Source organism: Mus caroli, unplaced genomic scaffold (genome assembly GCF_978045245.1).
Source record: "Mus caroli unplaced genomic scaffold, Mus_caroli_1 scaffold_9, whole genome shotgun sequence".
NCBI classification, from domain to species: Eukaryota; Metazoa; Chordata; class Mammalia; order Rodentia; family Muridae; genus Mus; species Mus caroli.
The window spans coordinates 6,134,490-6,151,452 of NW_028227264.1; positions in this window are offsets into that span (position 1 = coordinate 6,134,490).

The window sequence follows — 16,963 nt, forward strand, 5'->3', positions numbered from 1 at the left end:
ACTCAGCAACAGGGACCACAAGTCATTCTGAACTGGCCGACCCACATTTTGTATCTTTCTCAGAGTCATTGGTTGCTTAAGGAGTTGTTGTGGGTTGTGTTGTGTGTGGGTGGTATCTCCAGTACTGTAGGACGTGTCTTATTGGAGACAGATTATATTCCCCTACAGTGCTTACTACTTCTGAGCAGTAGCCACAGCATAGAACATAGGAGCTTTACAGAAGTAAGCACGTTTTTAAATGTCACTCAAATAGCTCCAAAGCAACCAGAATTCTTATAAGAAGACAATTCTCAGGCACTCAAAGGGGGAAGACTATATGTCAACATGGACAGAATGTCCCCTTCAACCTAAGGCAACCTAGAGCTAGGAGAAAGGTGTGGAGGACCTCTCTCACAGTCCTCAGAAGATAGCAAGGGTTTCGATCTCTGAGCTCTAGCAGTGTGAGACCAGGAATGTCTGTGTTCAAGGCACCCAGCATGTGATCCTTGGCTTTACAGCCTAGCAAACTAATGTGGAGGTGGTCAAGGAACTCAAAAGGAGCCAATGAGAACTCAGGCTGGGACTTTCAATGAAGCAATTGGAAAAGTGACAATCTCAGGTTTTTTGTTTTTGTTTTTTTCTCTTTCTTTTTCTTCTAGATATGGAAAATAAGAATGTAACTCCCAGGGCTTCTACATAGACCAAACAGGTAGAGACAGACCAGGGAGATAGAGACTGAGCAAGATGGGGTCCTAGTGACATGTTGGAGCCATGAGTTTAAAGCATTTTCAAGTAGCTTCCAGATTTTGAACTGTCTATGATATTGGACAGTAAAGTCTCTGCTTTTGCTTCCTTCAAGCTAAGAGACCCCCTCAGTCCCCCAAAGATCCCTATAGAAAGTTCTTAATCAACTTGGGAACTGATCAGAAGGTTGACTGTGAACTCCAGCTGGTGCCTATTACGGAGTGAATGTGGCAGCCAACAGTGAAAGGAAGTATTTTTGCTCTATGAATTCTGGATTATAACTACAAAGTGTTTTACCCACACGGACCAGGGACTCCTTCAGAACAGTCATCACAGAGCACACACAGTGACATGAGAAGAATATGTGTTCAATATCAAGGTGTGATATTAAATAGAATCATTCAAATATCACTGTCACGAGTCAAACCCGTTTTTACAATTACTGCTGACATTCTCTTCATGTTATTCTCAAACGATGCCCTAGGAGACAGATGGTTCATAAAAAGATGCCTTTATAAATGTCACTTAACACCAAGAAATAAAACTTCGTGGTGTTTGACTTTGAGTTTGTGGATAGCAGACTGTTTCTACTACAGTGTATTATTGCATAACTATATTCAGGAATATTGCATAACTATATTCAGGAAGCCCCTACTGTCTTATGAGAGGAAGAGTTCATGGATGCTGGCAGTGGGATGATTCTGCAGGCATCAGAGGAGTTCCTGCAAGGCCAGATTGGGGCTATAAGTCTCCATATAATTGAGGATCATCGGTGAAAACCTGGCCCAGGATAGTCATGACCCCGAGTGATTACCATCTGTTGATTATTGGTCTCCATCCAATTCTTTGGCTGGTCTCCACATTAAAGAGGTTATGCACATATATTAGCATCAGAATAATTAACCACAATGGCATCTGTGCCAAGGACAGAATGAATGCGGGCCATTTAAAATGCATTGTCCATTCATGCCTAAAGGTGACCTCTGTGATTATTCTGGGGCAATCTCTTAGAGGCTTTGACTTGTTGTATTCTGTAATATGTGTATATATTCTGTTTTTAATATAGTATGTACACATGTACATACACACAATTTAATACACACATATATTGTATACACATATATGTGTCTCTTCATTAATTATTTTTGATCAAGGATATGTTTTATCAAAAAATGACATAAAGCAACATGTATAGTCACATATAGTACATCAATCTTCTACATTTTATTTGAAAATAAAAGCAAAACTAAAGGAAAGAGGGAAAATTGCAAAAAACCCAATCAGACAGAAGTGAGCTTAGTGTGCAGGCGGGGAAGTGAGTCAGTGGTAGAGCACTTGCCTACTGGATGATCAGCTCCTGGGTCCCATGTCCAGCACTACAAACACAACAGAACGTCCTATAGCCCTAGAGTTCTGCTTGTAGCTAGCTTTCTATCCAAGCTATGAAAAGGAGAACCTGGTCAGTGACAGGACTCATCTCCTGTATCCTGTGTCATCATACAGGGGATGACGACGAGCACACAAAATCCCCATTAATTCAGGTAATGGCAAGCTGCCTGATACAGAGACAGGCAGGACTGTCCTGTTCTCTCTTCCTCTAGTGTTTAAAGGATCTAAGGACAAAGATCACAGCGTTTCTCCTTTGCAGGGTCTCCATCCCACTTCTCCATCTTGTCTACTCTCAGCACAGTTTTTTTTTTTTCTAATATTATAGAAGCAACACATTTCCCAAAGCTGTCGCTGTGAGTGTGTTCTCTTTTGGTTACTTTACCTTCCTTCTGCAGTGCATCACAACATCATACTGCTGCGCCTGTGTGTGCCTGCATGTGTATGTGTGTGTTTGCATGCATTGCACATGTGTGTCTCAGAGCGTGTGTGTGTGTGCATATGCATGGGCACACATGTGCCTGTGTGTGTACTTGTGTGTGCATGTGTGCACATGTGTGTCTTTCTGTGTACTTGTGTGCATGCATGTGCTCAAGAGGGCTTACTGGAGCACATGTGTGTCTGTGTGGGTGTAAGAGGATAGCCTATATTGTTGCCCTTTTACAGATGAAGTCTGGCCTGGTGTCAGGATGACACAGCTTGGGAGAAGGTGAATCAGACCGTCCTCCTGCCTCCTGTATCTGTACTACTTTTGGAAAGCATTGCTCCAATGTAGTGGGGTGTTTTTTGATGATTCTGTTAATCTTGTTAAGACATCATGTATGGGATTAACAAACTGATTGTACATCATGTTTATTTCACCATACAAAAGCCTAGGCTATGTCTTATTAAGTTTCAATACATTCACGTGTGGAGTATCTGCCGCTTAAGTTCAGCATGTCAGAAACAGTGAAGGATGGTTGCACGTGTGGAAGACTGGCCGTGGTGCAGCCTGGCTGGTCACTCACCACATAGTCGGCCATGGTGCAGCCTGGCTGGTCACTCACCACATAGTCTAGATTAGGCGTGCCCCTGGAACTGATGCTACATATACTTAGCTTTATTCAGAGAGAGGAATGTGATGAGACGGCAGCACAGCCAATGTCCTGTCCTTGCTGCAGAGTGAAACAGCAGATTTTTAGGTTTGTTTTATAAAGGGTGGTGCAGGAAAACATGGAGTAGGCTAAAAACTGACAACAGAGCTACTGCTTTTGAGGCACACCAATACACCAACACAAGTTGTGACTGGGAAAAATTGCCACAACTTAAAAAGGTAGAGATGAATATAGCACTGAGCTCTGTAAATATACAATAAGAATAACATACACACACACAGATACCATGCACATATATGTGCACTCACACACAGACACACACAGACGCCACACACACACTCACATACACAGACAGACATACACATGCAACACACAAAGACCACATAAGTAGAGACACCATATACACACATACTCACACAACACATAGACACATACAGACACACAGAAAGACACCATATACACACAGACACCATACACACATGTACACATACAGAGGCACCATACATATATACATACTCAGTCATACACACACACAGACACACACATGCACACACACAGACACCATATACACACATAAACACTGAGGCATATACACACACACTCACACACACCACACACACAGGCACCATACACATACATACTCATACACACAGACACACATATGCACACACACACACACACACAGATCACACACACACACACTTAAACATAGAGGCACATACATACATATACACATGTACACATATTCCCATTTTCACACACATCCACAGAGACACATCTACATCACAGAATGTATATATTACAATATGCAGCATTGCCACCTGTTTAATATGTATCTTCTCCATGTTGGTCATGGATCCCTGTTGGATCCCAGAGGTTCAGATGGTGGGAGCCAGCTTGCAGGTGTTCTGACATATGATACAGTGACATGTGAATGCACATTTGTATTTAGCAAGGCGACGAGATAGCCAGGAGTGGTTAGTAGATGTAGGGGGAGAAGGCTAGCTCCTTCTGCAAGAACCTTGCTAAGCTGAGGGCAGACCAACATTGGGGCTGGGGTGACAGCAAAAGCTGGAAGGACTCACACTTCTATCTAGTCCCCTATCCACAAGGAGTGGCCTGGGATGTTTTCTTAACATCTGTTTACATACAGTGGGAGCCAAGACCAACGGATCTGCTTGCAGATGCTTTAATTACAGTAATGGGGAGTCTTCTCACCCTCTCCTGGAAACTTAATTATATGCACACCCATCTCTTTACTAATCTCATCTATAGTTACTGTCCAACCAAAACCTACTTTAAAGGCATTTCTGTTGCTCCCATCTCCTTCCCAGGTCTCCCAGTGATGTTTCCTCCCTGTCTCCCTTTGTCAGTCTCCACTAGTACTTGCTCCATGACTGTTTTCTTCTCAAATAACTGTTATCTGATAGACTTCCCATTCCAGCACTCGATGAGCCTGTGTGGCACTGAGGCAGGAGGATGAAGAATCAGCCGCGGCTACTCTCACAGAGAACCTGTTTCTCAGAACACAAACAGGAACCCCAAATACCTTCAACAAACACTATGCCCACTCACGTTTCTTTTCCATTCCAGCAACTTGAGAGAGCTGAGTATCTCACAGTCATGCCCTTAGCTGCACGCTGGAGCTGCACACTGCATGCTGAGCTCGGTGGGCCTGAGATGCAGACTTACTTCCGGTAGTTTTTGAAGATCCTGGCGATGACTGTCATGTGTAGCCAAGATCTATTTGCTTTTTAAAGCCATTATCTTTGGCTTATTATCACTTTAATTCTCAAAAGATTTCCCTAACTTAACTCATCCATGCTATCTCCACAGAATTCCATAATCAGTTTTTAGTTTGCTTTAGTGATCTTTTGGAAATGGTCCTACCACTGACTTCTGGGCATGGGTGGGTTACACTGCCCTGGCACTAACACTTACTACCCAGCAGTCCTATTTCTTCCCATATTAAATGGGACTGTTAGACATTCAGGACACACTCCCTAAGTTACAGCACCCTGTCCGTCATCTGGGAAATAAAAGTAAGAAGGTCACTCTCCCCTCCCCCACCCTTCTCCCATGAGGCACAGCAAATCCAGTGGGATGATCTCTGACATTTGCCTCCCTTCCACCCTAAGGAGCATCTAAGGATGGGGTCCTTTCTACACTCTAGGGAAGGACTACCACTCAGAGCTGCCAAGAATTTGAACAAATGTGCATTACCCAGTTTATCAGCATGAGAGCATCCTTTTGCCTCCCAACCACATTTCAGTGTGCCTGTCCATAAGCACCCACAGATTTTGCTATTTCTTTGGTGTTCATTTTGGAAGGCTCCATGTCATGGGAGGAAACTTTGGGCCAAATCTCTATGCTCCTGCCTTGTTCACATGTCTGTGAGATGGGCTTAGACTAAAGCCCTGTAATGGGTGAAGAGCGGACAGTGATTTCCTCCCTCCGTAAAGCACTACATTCAACAGTCATCTAAGCCATAACAGAAGGTGCCATGGTCAACACTGTGCTAGAGCAGAGGTTTTCAATCTGTGGGTCATGATCCCTTTGGAGGTCAAACAGCCTTTTCACAGACACCTATTTTATGGGTCACCTAAGACCCATAAAGGAAAACACAGTTATTTACATTGTAATTCACAACAGTAGTAAAGTCGCAGTTATGAAGTAGCAAAGAAAATAATCTTATGGTTGGGGTTCACAGTGTTAGGACTGTGACTTCCATTGTCAACCTCCCACTAAGCCTGTTCAAAACTCAAAAATTGGGTGCTCTGACTCAAGGTTTGACCCTGTAGCTGAGGCTCATGGGCGAGGCTTTCACAGCCTTTGTGACTCTTTTACATTTATCTAATCTAGTGCTTGAAATAAAGTAAAACATGCCACACCACTTGCTTGCTTTAAGCTCATCATGGAGTTCTATTCTCTTGACATTGATGAAAATATCAGGCTCCCAAAAGGGAGCCATGTAGCTCTCATCTCAGGACTTTCTTGCTGCCTGTTTCAGGCCTTCCACACGTCCCGCTGTACCTCAGGGCTGGGCCGCAGCATGCTTCATGTACTTCTGGCTAAGGTCTCTGGCACTGCCCTCATATGCAGATGAGTGTATAGCCACTCATTATTTCATTGTCTCCAGCCTGAGCTGATGCAATGGACCCCAATACTGAGTGGTCCCTACAAATTGGCTCAGTGAATAACTGAGGTAATATTCAACTCCTTCCTGACTGCTGGGTAGTACACCATATCAGACAGCTAATTTCCAAATAACTTTTCTAGAAGGATTGACAAAGGCAATCAAGGATGAGAGGAAAATGTAGAACACAGTGGTCCTCACACCCGAGAGTCAGAGTGTGAGGTCCGGGCTCAAGAGTAGGGAGGTGAGGGGTGGGGGTCGGGGTGGGTGCAGGTGGGTGCTAGAACTACTTTCACAAACAGGCTTCGCTCTAGGTATCCAGGGTTCTCCTTCAGGTATAATTTTGTGCATTATAAGAAATCATTTCTTTTAGACAAGTTGAATGCCATATACGAGCTTCATTACAGACAAACAGAAGGCAATAAAAGCTCCCCAGAGACAAAATAATAACATGAAGATGTTTTTAGATATGGTCTGGCTCAGCATTTGATTAAGGACTATATTTAATCCAGAAGGGAAATAGTTTAAGCACCCATGTTTTTTGAGTTAGGAGGTTGATGATTTACCAGGAAAAGCGTAAAGAACGAAAGGTTTGTAGGGAAAGGTATCTCACAGAAACAAAAGGAAATGACTTTTGTTTAATGTTTATTGTGTTTTTCCCTATCAATTTTAGGGAATGATTTCTTAGTAGCTAATTTGATTTCCAGGAGGTGAATGGCCATAATGTGGCCTTATGGTGGTGCTTTCTCTGAAATACTGGTTTCATAATAATGTGAAGAAATGTCAATTTCTCTGGGTTAGATAGCTACTTGTTTGCTAGCAACTCAGCACAGATACTTTGGAACCCTCCTCTATCGCTTGCGTCCTGGGTATGGACTGCTAATTGGTAACGTATTAATTAAAACAATTCTGTGCATTCTTGCTTCAAGAAACTATGGTATTAAAGTTTACATAATCATCTTTATATGACCACTTCTGCCTCTCCCAGATATTAAAGACAAGACTGTTCGGGTTATTTGCATGCACATTTCCAACAAGCAGTTTAGGCTCCTCTGATGATAAAGAATAATTAACACAAGCATCTTTTAAAAATACACTTTCTGAGAAAATGTTTTCATTAAAAAAGAAAATTCTTCCTTTTGCTTAACCATTCATAGACTGTTCATGAAAACCTCAGCTACTCAGCCCTAGTTAGTGGTTTTGTTGCGTTTATCTGTCCAGTAGATGGCAGTAAGTGTTTCTGAGATGATTTGGGTCTTTTGTGTGTGAATGTGGGTGTGTGTATGTAAGGTGGTCGAAATTTTTGCTTTAGAAGGAAAAAATTATTTATCCGATGTTTTATAGGTTCGTGTCAGATAAACCCAGTGGCATATAATTGGGCTTTCAAGGAGACATTTACATTGTTGGTCACAACAATTAAGCTGAACACCATCTCACAGAACCATATAACTGGGTTCTACCTCAACTATGAAGTAACAAAAAATAAAAAAAAAGGTTATATTTGGTTTTATGAAATGATAAAGTTCTGACTTTATTGACTAATAACTTGCAAATACAGAGGTTCACTTCAAATCCTTAGGTGAGTAAATGCCATATGTAAAAGTTTTGAATATAGCATATCAGGTGTGCTAGAACCTTCTCTCTAAGAAGGCGTAGGTCAACAGAAACTATCAATGTAAACTCACTCGGTTGTTGCCCAGGTGATGGGGTTGTAACGGAGTTATGGACAGGGAGCTGAGCCACTGAACTGGGGGTTATTTTTAACTGAGTGGAAGAACAGAGGGTGTTTTGGAAAGCAGAACTCACACATGTTTGCCTGGAAAACAAGTGAAAACCTGCCAGCCGAGTGCATGCAGGTATGGGATTAAATCACCTGGAGTGGGGGTGGGGGGAGTCAGGATATACATCAGTGTGCTTGATTGTAAAAGTTGTCCAGGGAAGAGTGTGAACTTGCCTGCTGAATGCTAGGCTTAGAAGTTTAATTTTTATTTGGAAAGCACTGAAGGACCACTGAAGAGTTTTGTGCTAAGCAGTCTTCAAGCAGTGGTTTAGAAAGAACAGCCTGGAATCTGAACTTGATGCAATGCAGTGACAAGAAACAGGCTGTGGTATTACATATAGGTCTAGAGAGAGGTAGTGATGGTCATGTCCAACATGAACATGTCTCAACACTGGGATCATTAACTTTGTCTTTTTTGGTTGCTCTCTTCGTTAAGAACAATAACAAAAAAGTTGGACTAAGTGGTTTCTTTCCAGTTCCAAACCCCACGGGAATGGCCAGGAGACCCACCAGGTGGAGAGAAAGGGCGATGGATGCAGATAGAAGCAAGGCAGGCAGAACAACACCTGGTCTTGGACTGCGAAATGAAAGGAGGGCCCTTGGCAGGGAGGGGAGAGGGATGATGGAAAAGAAGATCATTTCGCCCAGATGGTTGCTTAGAAAGACAATTGGCCCTAGTAGGAAGAGTCATGCCAGCATTGGAAGAATGTATTTGCAGTCTAGACTCCACTCCAGTGCTACACTATGCGGTCTACTGTTTTATGTACTAGTCGGCATTATTTGTAGCATTAAACATGTTCAAAGCATACTAGCAGTGTCCCAAGAGTTACATAAATTATCTGCATATACCCAAATGACTTATATGGGTGTGTCCATGACTCTGTCCTACCTGTACAGCACATGTGTCATTGTCAGAGAAGGAAAGGGACTCTTCAACACAAGGTTAAAATGGAAGCAAAAGAAGATATTCCTTGTACAGAAAGGGGACACCATGGATCACTCCCCTCCTGGGGCTGGGCAGTAAGTTACTTTCTTCTAGTGGTCAAGCAGGAGGCTCAGGTCATCTGAGAGGGAAGCATGGAAGAAACCACTCACAGACATCATTGCCGCCTCAAGCTGCTCCAACCTATCCTCACAGCAAAAGCAACGCAGAGGTGAGGATTTTTCTCTACCAAGTTCGGATGAGACAGCTGAGCATAAGGGACAAATGTGAAGTTATCAAATAGTAATCAGAAAATGACTCCCAAAAATGCAATTTCCAGGGCTGTCACAGAGCGAGCTTGGACAGTCTCCGGGTAATCTCCTGGCTCATAACATTGCACAAATGACAACTGATGCCCACAGGGTGAGCAATGGGGGAAGGGACCCTGGCACTCTGCCAAATGATCAGATTGAAGTCTGTTTGATGGCGTTTGATGCTGAGCACAGACCGTGAGGTGCGCACTTCCATTCAGTGGGCTGAATGTTCAACCATCAGCTTTGTAAGCTTTTGACCTTTCTTCATGAACAGCCATTTACCAAATAATAAACAAGTATATGTATTGTAAAGACAGGAAATCTACACTCCTTACCAAATAAAGCGTGAAGCCCTTCTAACTAGGTTAAATTCTTTTATATGTAACCATAGTTTATAGTACACTACTGCACTCTGGCCATTTTCAGCTCCATGTCTACATTTGGAACTAGAAGTATTTGCATTTGACCTCCAAACCTTTCACAAATTTCTGAACTTTTTCTGAGCATCTGGATGGCTCAAACAACAGCTTGAAGACAAATATAAAAGATGTCACTAGGCTTGGGATGATTGCCACACATTCCCTTCATTAAAAATAATGTAGTGTGTGCGTGCATCCATCAGTGTGAGAGCATTCATAAATCAGAGTGTGTATGTGTGCGCATGTGTTTGTAAAGTACACGTACAAGTCAGAGGAGACAGCATTGAGGAGTTGGTTCTCTCCTTTCAGCTTACATTGTTTCTGGAGATTGAACTCATGTGGCTGGGTTTGTGGGCAAACAACTTTACCCATTGAAACATCTTGCCAGCCCCCTTAATATATTAATAATAATAACCATTTGAAGTAGTTCTCTAATAGCAACAATATAAAGGTCCTGTGCATTTTCTCTTTCTCCTTTATTTTGAAATCTGTTTCTTCTTATTTAAATACTCATGAAAGGCAAGGTAAAAGCAGCACTTATATGTGGTGGACATCAGAAAAGACAGCACAGACGTATGGGAGCAAGGAGGCACAGGGGAAGGGATTCTCAGAGGGCAGAATCAAGGGCTAAATATTAATTCTGGAAAGTCAGAAGAGTGAAACTGGCCTCCTTGGTGGATTTGATTTTCTGCCTTTGGATCAAATGTTCTGAACCTAGTTCTCAACCAGTAGAGGCCACCATGTACCTTAGAAACGTGTCTTCTTTGCTTTGTTTCTATCCTACCTGAGTACTGCCGCAGAGAAACCACGTCTTCACTCTTTCACCCCTACACCTATTTTGCCAGATGTCAGTTCACAGGGCGTATTGGTATATATTTTGCAAATCAGTGAATCAGCCGTTGCATCTCCATCATCATTTCTAAGTGTTCACAGATTCATACTCAGTATAAAAAAAATAGCATCATACTAACAGAACACATAGTGGGATGGTACATTTGATGTTGCATAGGCAGTCAAAATTAGGATTATGGTATGAATAATTTTTATTGCCCACTTTTTATTCTTCCCTCCCTCTTCTTCTTTCCTATATGCTTTAAGTGTCTATTAACTCAAAGGCATAAAGTTACAGAATGTCCGAAGTACCCCGCAGTTTGTTTAGGATAACTCTTGTTAATCTCATGTCCTGGACAAGACTGTTATGGCCTTTGTCTGACTATGAACACTGAGAGAGTTACATCACACCTCCATGTGCCTATCTTAAGTGTGTCTGTTGTCACTAGACCGTTCTTTATTCTTTGGTATAAATCTGGACCCTTGTATTTTTTGTCTATGGGGTTCTAATTTACAAAGAATAATTTCTTTTATTTCCAGCGACAGTGTTCTGCTAAATAGCCTAGGCTGGGATTTAACTTGTAATTTCTGCCATCACACATGGTTTGGGGATAAAACTCAAGGTCTTGCATACCCCAGACAAGCACTCTGCCACTCAGCTATATCTACAGCCCTATAATAATTCTAAGTTTTGAATACAACAGCTGTTACCATATCTAAAACTAAAAACCAGCCTGTCTTTCATCTACTGTCCTCAGGTGAAACTGCTGTTTTTCTCATCATCATATATGCATCTGGACTCTCCTCTCCGACAGTTAGGAGTGCTGGGCATTGTTGCTGCTGCTGCTGAGACTGCAATCTTCTTGAAACCCTAGACTGATGGGGGCTGGGCATCTCAGCTGTTCTTAGGCTACAATCTGTAGATCATTTGGTGGGGTGACAGGTAGCAGCTCCAGAAAAGCCATCCATTCAAAATTGGACATGCGGTCCACATGATCAATTCCCATTTCCCTCATCTCTAGACCTCTCATGTTTAAACTCATATCTGAACCACCCAGTGGAGACCACAGATGTCTGACCTCTGCCCTTGTATTCTGATGCTGTAGGCCTGGATTGAGACTTGGGACTATTTCTAACAAGTCTCTAGGTGATGTTGCATTGCTAGTCTAGGGTCCACACTTGAAGAACTACTATTCTGGGCTGAATTCAGTGTCAACACTAGTATAAAGGATCTACCATGGATTAAAAAGTGTAACAAGACCTTCATCCTTAGGACCATGTAGGCACAGTGTCATACAAAAGAGTCAGTTGCATTCAGCAAGCTGAAGGCTAGAATATTCCTCATGCTACAGTGTGGCCTCCATAGACGTCAAAATGTTGGCTCTCAGAAACTCAAATCTACTATGCACGTCGAAGAGGGTTCCAGGTTGATTCATCATCCTGGTGGCTGCTGAGAGCCCTTGCTACGGGTGTAAAAGGGTTGAATGGCTACTGTGAGGCCAGTATAACACTCAAATGGGATACCCAGTAGAACACTACTCATCTGTGAATCCTGTTATTCATTACACCACAGATGGAGTTAGAAGTCATGATGTTAGGTAAGATAAGTCAGGCACAAGAGGATGATCTCACTCATGTGAGGAATCTAAAGTAGTCAAGCATAGAGAAATTGAACATAGACTGTTGGTTATGGGAGTCTGAGGAAAGCAGGGAAAGGCCCAAGAGGAGCTGGTCAACATGTCAACACTTCAATATTAGAGTTAGATATGAAGAGTATGTTCTGCTATTCTATACATAGCAGGGTGATTATCATTACTAATAATGAAAAAAACCCTCAAAGTATTTAGAAGAGAGAACTCAAGTACATGCACTGTAAAGACATATTTGAAGTTTAAGGTGATGGATTGGCTAATTACTCTGAATTGATCACTATCCAATACATACACCAATCAAAGCATAACACTGTGCTCATTGGTCTGTATAAGTGTAATGTGCCAATCAAAAGGGGATGACATTTAAGATACTCAAGGATTTGTTTACTCACAATGTCCTATCACTACAGCTCAGTGTCTCTACAGTGGGTGGACTAGTGAAGAGTTTGGAGATGACAACAAAGACACAGCAGCCATGTCAGAGTAGGGCTGGCTGTTTTCCAACAACTGTTTGAAGTGTGAATGCACTACAGTAGAGCTAAAAACCCCATCCAAATCCTTAAATAATATAATTGATTTTTTTCAGGAAGAAATGAACTCACACATGGGATGGTAGTTTATAATAAATCAGGGTTATGATGCATAGACCTCCCTATGACCTCTAGCCTCTAAACCTTGCCTGTCTCCTAGGAGATAACATGTAAACAAATGATGCTACAGTGCAGAAAAAGATAAGGAAAGGTCTAGAGCAGTGGTTCTTACCCTTCCCAATGATGAAACCCTTTAACACAGTTCCTCATGCTGTGCTGACCCCAACCAAAATTTACTTTTATTGCTACTTCATAACTGTAACTTTGCTGTTATTATGAATCTTAATGTAAAAAAAAAATCTGCATTTTTCTGATGATTTTAGGAGACCCCAGTGAAAGGATCCTTCCACACCAGGGTGATTGTGACCCCCCAGGATGAGAACCACTGCTCTAGAGAGAGGTGGCAATGGACTGTGTTGGTGACAAAAAATGCAAGAGTCAGTATTGTTTTTGTGTTTCCAGTGAACTGATTTCAGAATGATCAATCCATGTCTGAGCATTTGGAGGGTGGCAAGTGGAGTTCTGGTACAGGGGGAAGGACAGAAGAAGAGTTGGCACCGTTGTCTCCAAGCCCCAGGGACCTGACCTTGTTCTTCCCTTGGCTGCTGCTGGCTTTAGGAGGCCACTACTCCTCTAACCTCATTCCTCTTTAATATGAAGGAAATCCAACTTCAAGTTTGGTAGGAATTGAAGAATGTCTTCTATCCAAAACTCTCACATCAGGTGGAACTTTACCACTCAGGATAAATATAGACTGGCAATTCTATACTGAAATCTGTGGGTATAAAGGCTTCCAGCATTGCTTATCAGTGAACCACCCCCTTTCCCTCTCCTGTGCTTTGAAACTCTTGGCCAATTTCAACCCAACTACTGCTTGCCATTAAACGAAAGAAATGACTATGGACTGGATTCCCGGGAGTTTGAAATGTCTTTCTTTGAGGTATGCTAGGTGGTGGGGCTGAGTCACAGTTCATATTTTCAGAGCTAAGGGCAGAGTATAAAGTACCTCTTTAGGAGAAGAAAGAAACTCATGATTATGTGGTTCAGAGCAAGTAGTCTATTCTAGGTCAGGAATGGAGAGGCTAAACAGAGCCCTGACTGCCCCATTAAGTAGTTACTTCCAGTGGTAAAGATGGCCCCTGTCACTCAATGAATGGATGAGTAGTTTATTTCCAAGGCAACTTTAGCCCCTGGATGAACTGATCTACAAATACCTTACACCACAAACTCCGATGGATTCCCTAAGTCAGGAAAGAAGAGGCCCTATGCAGTTCTCAGATGGCCTGAATCTCTGGGCTTAGCATTCCAAATGTAAAAGCCATCCTTATTGTGTTTTTATTTTGGAAGCTACTCAGGTTCACTTTTGTTTCTGCAAGACAAATGGTTGCTTCACATCCACAGCTGCACCTCAGCGCTGCCAATCAAGGGCGTTCCTGCCCACTGCATTGTATATTCCGGGCTTGTCGCACTCACCTTAGCCTATTACCCCCACATCTAGGTCTAATTTTTTCTAATCCTGTCAAGTTTAGAGCCTCGTGGATGAGATTTCCCATTGGCAAGTTCAAGGCTGATTAATGAGCAATTTCAACAGGGAACATGGAAGGAGAAAGGTGTGGCAGGAGGGGATGGATAGATATTACCTGGAGTAATTCACTACATTCAAACTGGAACAAATTAACCTCTAGGGAAACACATGGTAATGTTGGACCCGAGGATTCCAGGCTAAATGTACTGAAGTTTGAAGCTGCCAGGTATCAAGAGGGTACTGGTACCAGGTACCTCATGGCATGGCCTCCGGGTCGCTGCAACCCTGAAAGAGGTGTCTGCGCTTCCTTTTCCATAAAGGGTTCTTTTATACATCGAGCTACCTTGCCCACTTTCCATGCTGCCAGCTCAGAGTCACATTGGAATATGGTTATTTTTCCCTCCAAGAAGAAATGCCCAGCATGACACTAGAGCCTCTTGCTTGCCTTGTGTCTATAGTTCCAGAATGCCTCTTTCAGAGAATGCACACAAAGACTGTGCTGATTGGAATCAAGTTCAAAAAAGCATGGCTGATATCCCAGCGCCTCAAAGAAAGCATGCCTTGAAATTAAGGGGAGCCTGCTGTGAACTTTTGGCTTTATAAAACTTCACCTTCTAGCCACTTTTCCATGGGCAGAGCCTGCCTTATTTTTAATTTGTCCTTCACAACAGTAAGCATTTTAGACTGAAGTTGTATTTGGGTTAACTATCCAGGACTCATCCAAACCCCAGAGCAAGACATGCCGGCCTGTCCAGGGCTTCAGTTCACAGTGCAGGTACATGGTGGAGGAGAAATTTCAGTAGCTAAATCAACATTTTTTTTCTTGGCATTTTTTTATGTTCACTATTTTGGGTTCTACTAAACAGATTTTTCATCCAGATTCCCCAGTGTTGGAGGAAAAAAATGGTTACCTCTAGCAATAACAAGATCTAATATGAAATTTGCATTACCATTGACTGAACAGTTTTGTTGAGCATGCTACCAGGCATTGTGACATTAATTTCAACAATATTATCTTTAAATAATGTGTGTGCATGGTGTGTGTGTGTGTGTGTGTGTGTGTGTGTGTGTGTGTGTGTGTGGACAGGTGGGGGAGGTTTAAGATGCCGACAAAGGAAGAGGACTCTGGCTCACCTGGAGCTAAGGATACAGGCTGTTGTGAGCTGACTGCCATGTGAACTGGGAACTGATATCTGGTTCCCTTGCAAGAGCGCCAACTGCTCTTTACCACTCTGCTGTCTCTCTGGCCTCCAACATTATCTCTTAATTCTCAATTCAAGTATATGACAAAGGCATTGTTATCCTACATTAGAGAGGCAATCAGATAGAATCAATTCCAGAAGACTATGTAGTTAGGAGGTAGCGGGTAGGGACAGGATACAGCACTATTTGATCTCACGGCTCTTTCTTTCTCCTCTTCTCCCATGAGCCTCTAGAATAGAGTATCTCTCTGCGGTCATATCACTTCCCAGTCTTACCCATGTTCTGACTTTTCATACCTAGTTCGGACTGTTTTCTATACAGAAGCAAAACATATGAGCACCTGTGTTATATGAACAGAAAACTTGCCCGTGATTATTTTTGAACATTTGTCATTAGTGTCTTTTTAACACAGGCATCAGATTAATGTCAAAGCAGAGTCTTTATGTATTGGGCCCTTGGTACCAATATGTTGAGATTATATACAGCTCAGCGCCCGTTTTCCTACAACAGGGCCTCATTCCTGCGGATATATCCATCATCCATCCATCAGTGCGAGGCACATCACTCATGTAAAGAACACACTTCCATCAGACCTTTCCTCACTCCAACAGATGGCAATTACAATGCTAGGAACCAGAAGGCTATAAAATGAATAGCTGAGAAATGATTAACTTCTAGACAGTTGTCAATTCTGCTCTTAAGAACCAAATGGGGGTAGTAATATCATTGCTCTCCATAGTCCCTAGGATGTGGGCTAAGGACACAATTGCTTGGTCTACTGTAACAAAACATGACAAACTGATGCTTCAAATAACTAATATTTTATGTTCATAGTTCTGCAGGCTGCAAGGTCAAGATCAAGAGGAGGGAAAGGTGATTCCTTCAGAGGGGTGTGAAGGAGAGTCGGTTCCACATCTTTGCTTTTGGTAGTTTGTTGGATATCTTTCCTAGTTTTATTTATTTTACTGGCTCTTGGGAATTGAACATGCTAGCAATGTCTTGTAGCTCTCTCTCTCTCTCTCTCTAAAAAAAAAAAAAACTATCTGTCTTGAGTCATTTTCAGTGGGTTGTCCAGGCTGGCTTTCACCTCATGATCATCCCTCCTGAGCCTCCTGAGTAGCTGGGAATCCAGGCTTGTACCACTAGCTCTCTCCTTGCTGACCACTACAGACTCTGCCTTTGTCTTCGTAGGGAAATTCCTCTGTGGGAATGATTGTGTCCAAATTATCCCCTTTTAGGGAGACATCAGACCTACCTTCCATTGTGATGGGAGCTTCAACAGAATTGTCTTTGAAGAAGTGTGTGTGTGTGTGTGTGTGTGTGTGTGTGTGTGTGTGTGAGAGAGAGAGAGAGAGAGAGAGAGAGACAGAGACAGAGAGAGACAGAGA